This window comes from Amblyomma americanum, chromosome 8 (assembly GCF_052857255.1).
Source record: "Amblyomma americanum isolate KBUSLIRL-KWMA chromosome 8, ASM5285725v1, whole genome shotgun sequence".
Lineage (NCBI taxonomy): Eukaryota > Metazoa > Arthropoda > Arachnida > Ixodida > Ixodidae > Amblyomma > Amblyomma americanum.
In genome coordinates, this window is record NC_135504.1 from 6,986,400 (window position 1) to 6,998,208 (window position 11,809).

General features: G+C 45.8%; 1 long non-coding RNA gene across 1 annotated transcript; it reads right to left on the bottom strand.

Moving 5' to 3' along the window:
• Positions 1–2,269, bottom strand: LOC144100018 (uncharacterized). Its single transcript, XR_013307496.1, has 2 exons — positions 2,153–2,269; positions 1–464 (listed from the first exon to the last, which is right to left on the bottom strand). It is a non-coding gene; the product is annotated as an uncharacterized LOC144100018 (long non-coding RNA).
• Positions 2,270–11,809: the final 9,540 nt, after the last annotated feature.

Here is an 11,809-nt window from a genome sequence, read left to right on the forward strand (position 1 = left end):
CACCTAGTGTTTGTAAGGGACGGCCTCTTAAGGAGGACTTCAATCGCTCCGTGTACATATTTCGAAAATAGTTTTTCAGTCAGTATTTTTAGGCGCTTTTTAAAACATTTATTTTTTGGTTTGCCAGTGCAGCGATGTTCGTACACGAGGACAATACCTTCATAAGATAACAGTGCAGTCAGCAAGCTTTTATCAGCTCTTAATGTACAGACTCTTCAGCTCTGCAGCCGAAGCGCTCAGGGTCGGGTATGCAGTCAAGACGAAGATTGTGAGTCACAGCTCCAAGCACTGTAGCGGTTTTTTGAGTTGACAGCTTCCAGCAGCTTCCTGATGAGCTTCAAACGATTGAAGAAGCCAGGGCCGATCCTCATACCGGGGCAGGGCGTATCATCAGAGTCGTAGTCAATGTCGTAGACGGCAATGCCGAATTCCAAGTACCGGAATTTTGACCTCGAGATGCAAATCTGGAATTGCGTGGATGACAGAATAATGACCCCACAGTCCTGAAAAATACTCCCACAAATGTCGCCGTCTTCTGAGGCGAAGCAGCAAAAGCCTGACACATTCATGATGATATTTGGCCTGTTTGTTACACGACAGAGGCACGGAACAGATCGTAATCATAAAGCATGCAGAGCAATGGCTCGTAAGTATCTTACTCAGAAAGAAATTAAAAAACATCTACTCTATATATACAGAAGCTAACAATGCGGCATAATATTTTTTTTGTCTTTTTAAACAGAACAGCGCGCACTTTCACAGGGACAACGAGAAAGACACGACATTGACGAGCGCTGACTTGCCACTGATGTTTACTGCTTGGAACGAGGCATGTATAGTTAAAAAAAAACATTCAATGATTCAAGTCATTCATACATGCCACACTGAACAAACATAATAACTAAGATCATCATTTCCTCCCCGCTAAAAATGCCAGTTCTTTGGAACCAATCGGTAAAGAGGGGCTGCTGACGCAGGCGTCTTTCGACCAAGCGATGTGCGGTGCTTTAATTATTTCACGTGTTAGTTGGTTACTGTGCTTGCTTAAAACTTCTGTGTGTGCGAGCGAAGTCAGGATGGCAAGTTTTGCTCTCACAATCGCTACAGCGGATGCCGAGATGCCCTTTTACAGTGTTATGCACATTGTTATTGTGCTCCTTCAAGCGTTCAGTGACGCATCTCCCCGTCTGACCCACATAAAGCTTGCCACATTAGAAGAGAATGGCATAAACTACACCTTCTTCACAGGAGACGAATTGATTTTCATGTTTGATGTCTATGCCTGCAAATAACTTTTGTCTCATATGCACACCTCTTTTCCATGAGACAAAAGTTATTGGCAGGCATAGGGACAAATTCACAAGGGAACTGTGTGAGCATATCATATCCATTAGAATGGCTACAGTTGTTTAAGCACAGCTTCGGTGCTTCTTGATGCCTGTGAGAATAAGTATCTTTATTCTCATGATTAGAAATGTTTGCGGAGACGCATGCGTCCTGGTTGTTATTTGGGAGTATTAATACCTGTGTTTTTTTCTAATAAACCTCAATTGTTAGTCAGCGCTCGTGCTTCTTTCTTCTCCGTCGTCGCTGCGCTGTTTTTTTTTACTTTTTCAGTTGTTGACTCGGCCTTTGTATAGATAAGATCACCTGAAAACACAACTTCCAAGCCCCACTTACAGATTACACGTGTAAGCATGATCTTGAAACAGTGCTATTTTCCGGTACCAGCATAGACTAAAGAATTAATGCGTTGACGGCATGAATACAACTTACTCAAACTTACTCCGGAGAAAATACCTTTCAGATCTTATTGTATCATAATTAGAATGACAAAAAACACAATCTCTCAATGCAAATAAGTCCGCGATTTGTTACCAACAACGAACTGAGCGCTGTCTCAGAGCTACACTGAAGACATACACGCTTTCTCAGATTATACGAAGTTGAAGAAGTCGTCTTGTCTTTTTTTCTACAGTAATATGTCTTCCACACAGCGCTCAGGCCTCAATGGAATGTGTAAAAACCAACCGCGGAAAAAAATACACATGCATCATAATCGATGAACGCAAAAAAATTAGCTGGATAACCTGACCTTTAAATGGAAACATTGGTTAACTGACTGCAGTGAAGAATTCTGCCAAACACTCACATTCTGCTTGAGGGCGAAATCAGAGTCAAATACCATCATAAAGCGGGTCTCGGGATTCAAAGCGTATTCGCTGGCTATTACACTGTCATATCTGTAGTTGGAGCCATAAGGCGTACTGCAAAGCTGCAAACAAAACAGGCTTGATAATGAAGATCGTGCTACACGTTCCTATTCATTTTAGCACAAAATGCATGTCCTGACATCTTTCACAAAAATCCTTCCCTATCGAAAAATCTCGTATGATTTCATAGGTGTCTCGTATGAATTCATTTGTGTTACATACGAGCTATAAGTGTCACAAATGTGTCTCGTACCAACTCATATGGGCAACATTGAGTTATCATCATCATCATCATCACCAGCCTTACTACACCCACTGCAGGGCAAAGGCCTCTCCCATATCTCTCCAATTAACCCTATCCTTTGCCAGCTGCATCTACCAATTGAGTTATATGGGTCAATATATGTGCCTCGTATGACCACACATATGGTACATACGAGATGATTTGGGACAAGTTTTGTGCCTCGTGTAAACACATACGAGGTCATATGTGCCACAAATGTGTCTCCCTTGAACTCAATGGGCAGTACATGAGTTATAGGTGTCAAGATATGTTCCTCGTATGAACACATATGGTTCATACGCGGTCATATAAAATCTGTCTCATATGAACTCATATGAGATATATGTGTCGAGAAACGTGCGATGTGCCTTGTATGAACTCATACGGGCTCAATACGAGTTCATACGCGTTGCGAATGTCTCAGGGGAACATGTCTCCGGTGAACGCACGTACGCGGCATTCGTGCGCAGTCAGGAGCTCCGATGTGCATCTCATCAGCCTACATCTGTCTCCTGGAAACATTGTCGCTCATAAGTGCCTCGCATACAGTCACGCGTGCTTCGTGAAACGCGCGGAAATGTAGCGACCAAAAAGCGAATAACAAATGCGAACCAGAGCATGAAAAAGTCAAAAGAAAACGCTTGCCCTGTTTCACACAATATTCTCCTTGTTTCTCTGTTTGTGCCCTCTATCATGCCTTGAACACCGGTTATTCAAGCTGTTTGTCGTTCGGCGTTTTCGATGTGCTTGAATACACGTTTACTTGGCACGTAAAAATGGCATTCCCTGCTTTGTTGAGCCACTGTAGAGGTAAGCAACGAATAACTCGGGTATTTGCTTTGAAGAGCTCAGGATCTACGGGTGTAGCAAAAAATACTCTCGCAGTGAGCAAAACGTGCTTCAATGCTTAATAAGCATTGAAATAGCAGTGCACAGCAAGATTCACAGTGTCACGTAGTGGTGACGGCAGTTGAAGCAGCGATGAAGACGAAGAAAAGTGTCTTCTAAACGAAAACTGTTTATTGGGCTGACTTGCACCCAAAACGGACTGAATCACTCGGCGGCGGCGAAGCGACAAGCCTGCTCGACGGTCGTCGAACAGAATGCCCGCCGATGTCGGGCCGTGCTCAATTTAAAGCTGATAGCGAACTTTCGAGATAAAGCGTGCAAAGTTACTAGAACATTCCGGAACAACGTAGAATCAGCTCTGCCTGGCTGCGATCAATCGAGATAATTCTAGTCGCGTCTTACGTCGCAAACAAAGCCATAAGTTGTGTGGCGGCAGATTTGAAGAATGAACACTGCAAATGTTCGCGGTATTACTCCCCTCTCAAAGAAGCATCGACCCGATGCATTAAAACAAATAATGCGCCTAGTAAGAGATAAAACGGATCTTGCGAATATAGAGTTTGGAAAAGCAGCGTCCTTTAGCGCACATAATATGGCTTCAGACGGATTACATGGACAACTTCTGAACGTACACGGCGTTGCTGGGATGCAGTCATTGTGTCAGGGATGACATCATAATCCAGTTCACCTATCCGAGGCAGAACCTTGTACGGGCCGAAATAGCGGCGCAAAAGCTTTTCACTCAATCCACGGCGGCGAATGGGCGTCCAAACCCATACTTGGTTTCCTGGCTTGTATTCCGCGTTGCGTCTTCGTAGGTTGTAGCGTCTGGCGTCGGACTGCTGCTGATCTTTGATCCGTAATTGGGTAAGCCTTCGAGCTTCTTCTGCGCGTTGAAGGTAGGCGGCAACTTCGACGTTCTCTTCTTCTGTAACATTGGGCAGCATGGCATCGAGCGTGGTCGTGGCCTCCCTGCCATGGACGAGTCTAAAAGGCGTCATCTGGGTCGTCTCCTGCACTGCGGTGTTATAGGCTTAGACGACGTAAGGCAGGATGACATCCCAGGTTTTGTGTTTGGCATCGACATACATGGCGAGCATATTGGCGATGGTTTTGTTCAGGCGCTCGGTCAGTCCGTCTGCGGATGGTATGCAGTTGTCCTCCGGTGGCTGGTTTGGCTGTAACGCAGTATGGCTTGCGTTAGTTCCACCGTGAATGATGTTCCTCTGTCCGTGATGAGCACATCGGGGGCACCGTGTCGAAGAAGAATGCACTCCACGAAAAATTTGGCGACTTCTGCTGCTGTTCCGTTCGGTAGGGCTTTCGCCTCGGCGTAGCTGGTCAGGTAGTCGGTCGCAATGATGATCCACTTATTTCCAGACGTTGACGTTGGAAAAGGGCCAAGCAAGTCCATGCTGATCTGCTGAAAGGGCCTTGAGGGAGGTTCAATGGGGTTCAGAAACCCTGCTGGTCGTGTGGGAGGGGTCTTTCGTCGCTGACAATCTCAGCAGGTTTTCACATCATGTGCGACATCGGCAGACAGTCGGGGGCCAGTAATACTTGTCTTGAATGCGTCGGAGGGTGCGAGTAAACCCGATATGTCCAGCTGTCGGCTCGTCGTGTGAAATGTGTAGAACTCCTTCGCGGAGACAAGCAGGTACAACAAGGAGGTAGGTTGTTTTGCTCGCTGCGAAGTTCTTCACAAGGACCTCATTCTGCACACAGAAGGAAGGCAGTCCTCGCTGTAATGAGGCGGGGGTTAAGAAACCTTGCCTTTCAGGTACTCGATGAGGCGTTTTAGGTCGGGGTCCGAGCGTTGCTGCTGAGCAAAAGAGCTGGGGCTGGTAGGTCCCAGGAAGGCGTCCTCGTCGTCATACGGCGGCGGTGTATCTACAGGGGCTCGTGAGAGGCAATCGGCGCCAGAGTGCTTGCGTCCGGACTTGTAAACGACGGTGACGTCAAACTCCTGGAGACGCAGACTCTATCGAGCGAGTCGGCCAGAGGGGTCCTTCAAATTGGCGAGCCAGCACAGCACGTGGTGGTCGCTGACTACCTTCAACGGTCGTCCGTATAGGTAGGAGCGAAATTTTGACGTAGCCCGGATGATGGCAAGGCACTTCTTTTCAGTTGTCGAATAGTCAGCCTCTGTAAAGGATATCTGGCATATACCTCGCAGTTGTAAAGAACCCACAGGTTGGTTTTCACTACATCAGGCAATAGGCAGCGCGCAGGGTTTGCGGGATAAATAAGCTGCTGTTTATTCATTATTATTCTTGGTCTTCTCTAGTAGAGTGCGCGTGACGTAACTAGGCAGTCATACGTGACATTACTATCTTTCGAGCCAATCACTGCAATGCGTAGCACTCACGGCGTTGGTAACAATTTAGCGAGGCGTGGTGACCTGCTTTTCTCTTCTTCCCCCTCTCATTTTATTCTCGTACTCCTTCGAGTTTCGGCAAGGCTGTCGCTGTAAAATAATATTGCTTGAGCCAACTACTTACTGCCTTTAGCCTGATTTCGCAGTCTGCCGGCGAGTTCGTTCTTCGTGAGCTCCACACTAGGAATGTTTCGAGCCGAGGGTTCCTCTCTGTGACCCTGAAAGGCCGCTACACAGATGTGGAACGGGGATAGCGGATGGACTTCTTTGCACGGTGCAAGCAGGACCCGGAAGCGGAGTCATTTGGCAGCTACACCGAATCAAGAAAGCACTGAGAATTGCAGGGGTACAGGAACTAAACATTTGCGGTCAGTTCTTTAAGAATCGTGCGCAAAATATTAGTGAACGTGGATCAGCATGTGGAATTTTATTGCTTGCAACCAGTTCTTGCTAGAAACGCTTCTCGTGTGCAATTTTAATTCAGGTTTTTTTAGCTAGACGATGTATATGAGGTCACATATAGAGTTGGGACAAACGCTTGTCCCGTCTCGTCTTTGTCCCGCGTTCTTTCCGCGCTATGATTACTGTGTCACACATCGTGCCGCTGAAGAGTTAAAATCACCGGGGGAAGTTTGCACGTTTTGAGTTCTCATTTATTTTTTTTTGGCCGTCCCTACCATCTGATCACGACGTTACTGATCATTTTGAAGGAGAAAGGAGGCTATTCCCCCTCTAGACAAATTCTTAGATAAGGAGCAAAAGACCACCTGGAGGCGACTCCAGACGCGACCTATCATTACTCCTCACTTACTATCAAAATTCTATTCCGATGATTACTACCCGGAATGTACACTATGCGGCGAAATAGGCACTTACGATCACATATTGTGGAACTGTAAAAAGGAGCCGCCACCGGAATTTCTAAAACAGGTTGATACTCTCGAGCAATGGGAGGCCGTGTTGGTCAGCTCATACCTGGGCGTTCAAACATGAGCCATTGAATGGACTACTCAGGTCGCTCTCAGCCGTCGACTGATAGCAACCTAGCACAGATGATCTGCATTTGCATTTTCCGACGAAATAAATGTTTTGCAATCCAATTTTATAGTCGTCGGAAAAAGTTGTGTCTGAAGGAAGCACTCCATATTACTTCAATATTCTCACTGCTACGTAGAGAGCAAGCGAGCGGCGCTGCTCTGGAATGCCGGGAAAATCATGTTTCGTACCTGGCTTGGCTATTGTTGGGCATAAAGTGTGAATTCCACCGTAACAAAACTGCTCTTCTCTTAACAATCCTCATAAAATGCTGTGAGATTTTCCTTACCCGCCTGACTCTTCTATTCAATGGGCTAAGAACTGAAAGAGCCACTATTTAATAATTTCATTTGCTCGCAGACCACAGCCTCGCACTGCAGCTGCCGACTCCGAGGCAGAACCTGCGTTTTCGTCTCTACACTAGCCTACTGAAATTAGAAACCTCGCCTTCCCGGCATTCCCGCGGTGGATGAAGTGCTCTTTAAGAAACTCGCATAGTCGATGGCGACAGATTTCCTTTCAGATAATACCGAGCTCTATTATCGCGCACTGTTTCTCGAGACGACCTAGTTGATTCAAAATAACAAATTTTAAATATCCTGATTAAGTACCGCGGTTATCGCTATTGACAGCCAACTAATGTCGCTACTTGTGGAAGCCAATAAAAGTTTGGCAAGGATTTCTGAATGGCTTTTGAACTTACGTATTTCTTGCTGGAATGTGATGTTTTCCATGGTTTCGAGATGGTTCTAAATGTTCTTAATTCACGTAATGGAAAATTTTTGCTTTAGTTGAGCGTTAGTGAGCATTTTTTTCATAAAATGCTCAGAATGCGTCTTCCTTTCTTGAACACGCAGCTTTGCAGGGTGAAAAGCAAAGAGCTGGACATGAACTTCGGTATCGCTTCCTTCGACGTAGACTATGACGATTACTCCAACGTGTGCGCGTCCATCAACAAGCTTGGCAGGCGCAGCCGCTTTAAGACACTCAGGAGGATTATAGACTACTATAGGCGGCTAACTAGCAGCGATTTCGCAGAGCCATCGTGCATGGCTATCATTCCTTAGGAATGCCGAGGAGAGCATTCGACAAGAAAAAGAAAATTCACGATTTGTTTTGTCTCTGCAATATGGGAGGAGCGACGTAACAGCATCAATATCGAATTTTATGCAGCAGACTTTAGTCGTGTAATATTCCATCTTTATTACAGATTTGGCCCCCTTTATGGCAAAACATTTGAAGAGTAGGGCGCTTAAAATATTCGGCTGATGACGCCAGCGATAAGGCTGTACGATAACCGAAAATGTATGGGTTTGACTTGCCGCCTATTGATAAACAATTTTTTGTATGGTCATGGTGTATCTAGCCGCATGATTGCGCCCCACGAACATGGCGGACGAAACTTATTTGCGGTCGCTCTCATTAACTTCATTTACCCCTCTGGCGTCCTCAGCAGCCAGCCGGCGATGACGATGATGATGATGACGATGTTCTCAGGCTGAATGGCACATACCCTCGGTGGGGAATTTGCCAGGGTGCATTGCTAATACAAGCGCACATATGGGCAAGGAGTACAGTAATTGGATGTTTTTGCCCGGTTCATCTTCTCTGCGTTTCATTTTTTCTTGTTCAGAAGCGCTTTTACAGATGTCAATCGATTGTAATGATAAAATATGCTGATCAAGATATTGACACTGCATGCAGATTTTAACTAAGAAAGTGCGCAATGTTTGCCCAGAACAACCTCACCACTATGCCATGGGCCTAAGCGATTTGTGGGCTCTGCCGCGAGAATTCTGCAAGGCGGGTACAGAGGGTACAGAGAAAAGGAGTTCGTCATATAAGGCAAAAGAAATGAATTGTTTGGTTTAAGCAAGGATCGAACCATTGCTGAAACGTTTTGCCAAGTATATTAAGTTGAAGAGGGCGATAGTGATGGTGATGATCGACCTAAGGGATAGTTACTCATAGCTGTCGATCTTGTTGACTTCTTTTTCCGCTGACACCTAGTAGTCATGTTTCCAAATTTATTTGAAAAAAAAGGTCCCCAAAGGTGGGCACCTACTTGTCCAGGAGTTCACGGGATTGGGATTCACGGAGAAATATGTCCGCTACCCATATATTTTCTGTTCATCGAGCAACCCTCATAGCAGCCTTCGATGAGGAGAGGGAAGATGGAGACGTAGTTGCCAGCCTCGTAATTGAAATGACCTATCCACTTTGTAGTCATGAGCAGGTGATTCGCAATTTATTTTTCAAAAGAATATTTCACAACATTAAAAGACAGATGATTTTTTTTTCAGAGACCAAAAATATATGGCAGATAGTAGTGCGCGCTCCCTTCTGCGGTAAGAAATATTCGTATTCTATTTCATTCAGCTTTGAACGTGGGGCATGCGGCATGGGAGCCGCACATTAAGACAACGAAGAAGGGAACCTTTCACGGTAAGCTGGATCAGTTGATGTCCATCAGTTCAGGGGATCGCCTTTCGCTGCCTTCGGGAGCCGCCTTGCTAGGGCACTGCCAGAATAACGGTAACGCAGGTGTTCGGAATATTCTTTTATATTTCCATGAACTTGTTCTGAAACATCATTTCATTCTTATTTCATTCGATACTGATTGTTGAACAACTGCTGTCTTGTCATTCCCACCTGTGTATGGGCTAACATGCGCGTTTTTAAATACCTGTCTGTGTAATTGGCTGATCCTGCGGTGTTGTAATGTGGCATTCGACTCCTGGAGAACTGTAACAACACCCTTTTTTATTTGATGTATATGGCATCTGTTTCTAAATCTGATGTACAAGCTGTTCGTGTGCGCTACTGCAATAGCTGCGAAAGACCCGACTGTAAAAAGTATATGTGATGCGGCATTCTATTAGGCGCCGCAGGCCACAACACAATACCCAAGGCACTGTGACCTGTGACGAAGAGTAATAGTCAGTAAAGAACGCTATGAAATATTCGAAAATTTTTGAATTCCCCATCTCATCTTTCGTAACGCTCTTCTTACTCTAGTTTAAAACATCTCTGGCTCCTATTTTGGTAGGTGAAACAACCCTCTAAATTTTTTTACCTTAATGAAAGTATCGAGCAGCGGGCAGTTTGAATCTGACCGTGCTGTGTGGCGCTGCACCTTTCTGGCTTCAATCACTATTTCAGTGCAGAATGACTTTTTAAACTCGGAAATAATTTATGGAAGATTAAAGAAATCTGACAAGACAACTGGTTGGGTAAGTTTATTCATGTACTCTATTGCTGCAGCGCAACTGGCAATACACCTAGGGAGGACAGAACACAGCTTGTTTGTTCGGCAAGTTTTTTTTTTTATGCTATGGCTCCACCGGGAATGTTAAGACCCTAAGGGTTGTAATAACACAAAGCTTTGTAGTGTCCTCTTTATCTCATCTCTTAAGCAGTTATGTAGTCATTGAGCACGAAGACTAAATAATTTTTTTTCACTTTGTTTAGAGAGAAATTACTGGTATAATCCAAACAGACACATGCATGAGGAGAGAACCTACGTTTCAGTTCTCTTCAGATTCACCTCACCTGTGCTTCATGCGCTTCTATTACATATTTTAAAATCACATCAGGTCACTAGACCACTCTTCCTGAGGTCTTCTTGCACAATGTGGTCCGGGACCTCGCTTGAATGGCCTCCCCAAAGTGCAAAAGTCCGATGTGCCCCTGATACCAGTCGCGGACTTCCCATGCCCCCCCCCCCCCCCCCTAAGAGCCTTTCCATCTACCTGCACCGTGTTTTGTCCCGACTTACTGGAAGAACATCCACGAAGATATGGAGCTCCGGACATTTCTATCCGCTACTCTCGCTAGAGACAGTGAGATCGAATGAGGCTTTCATTTCATCTGAGCTTGTCGTCTTGTTCAGCGTTCTGGTGCCTCTGGCAGTAAGCGCAAACAGCAAAGCGCTGCAAGCGGGACCGACTTGCGGATAGGACGTGCCTCAATGAAGACGAGGTGTGCTAACACCTGAAGTTTTGCCTGGGGGTCACGTACTTCTTTAGGGAATTCTTGTGGCTAAACACACAAATGGCAGCGCCAATCTCGATGACGGCTCCTAACCAGGCGTTGTAGGTAGGTGTCCTACGAGTGCTTAAGTTGTACGCGACGGGCGCAGCGCACTCCTCAAGTAGGTTGCGGAGTGGTTTTTCATCCTGATCAAATCCTTCGTGGACAATTTGGTAAACTTTGACCGTATTTTTACAGCCCGGCAAGTTCAGTGCGGAAGACGAAACAATCACCGGCCTCTAGCTCGATGTTCTACTGAAGCGAACAAGACCTGAATTGGCATTCTTTGTCTAGAGGAAATCCACTGCCACCAGACGCTTAAATTTCAGATCAAATAATCCGAGATTACAGAAAGCAACATTAGCCCCCTCTCACCTATCTAGAGCTAAGACAATCTGCTCTTGATGGAAGGAGACAACACGCGTAAAAAAAACAACCTCCCTCACCATACCGGACGTCAAGGGCTCGAGTGAAACTATCGAAGGCTTGTTTAGATAGCAGGCAATAAGGTGTGTGATAACTCAGTGTCAATCCTGGATGTTTCAAGCCCGCCGAGAACGAGCTCACCAAAGGAACTGGCTCCCAGCAGCGCATACAAAATATCCTGTACTGACTGCTTCAGCAGCTTCATCGGCGAAGCGAATTTTCCACGAAGTCTTCGCCAGCGCAGGATCAACGTCCGCGTCGTTGTCGCAGAAGGCAGTGCGGTCGCTGAGGATTCCGAGGACTTTGATCATCCGACCGATTTTGAGAACGCCAAAGTTTATGAAACGGAGGTCAAGCGAGTGATGCGACAGCTTTTAAAGTACTGGCACTTACGAAACACACACGGAACATATCTCAAGGCAGTGTTCGATCAGCGTACCTTCACGGCCATCACGACGCCGCGAAACCTGCCCCCAGCTGCCCTGCAAACGCACACTGTTCACACCGCATAAGGTTATATATTGGCTTGAGTCATTATAATGTGATCGCTGATTACACTTGGCGTGGTTTTTAGGGGGAGCAGGTCTGAAATAG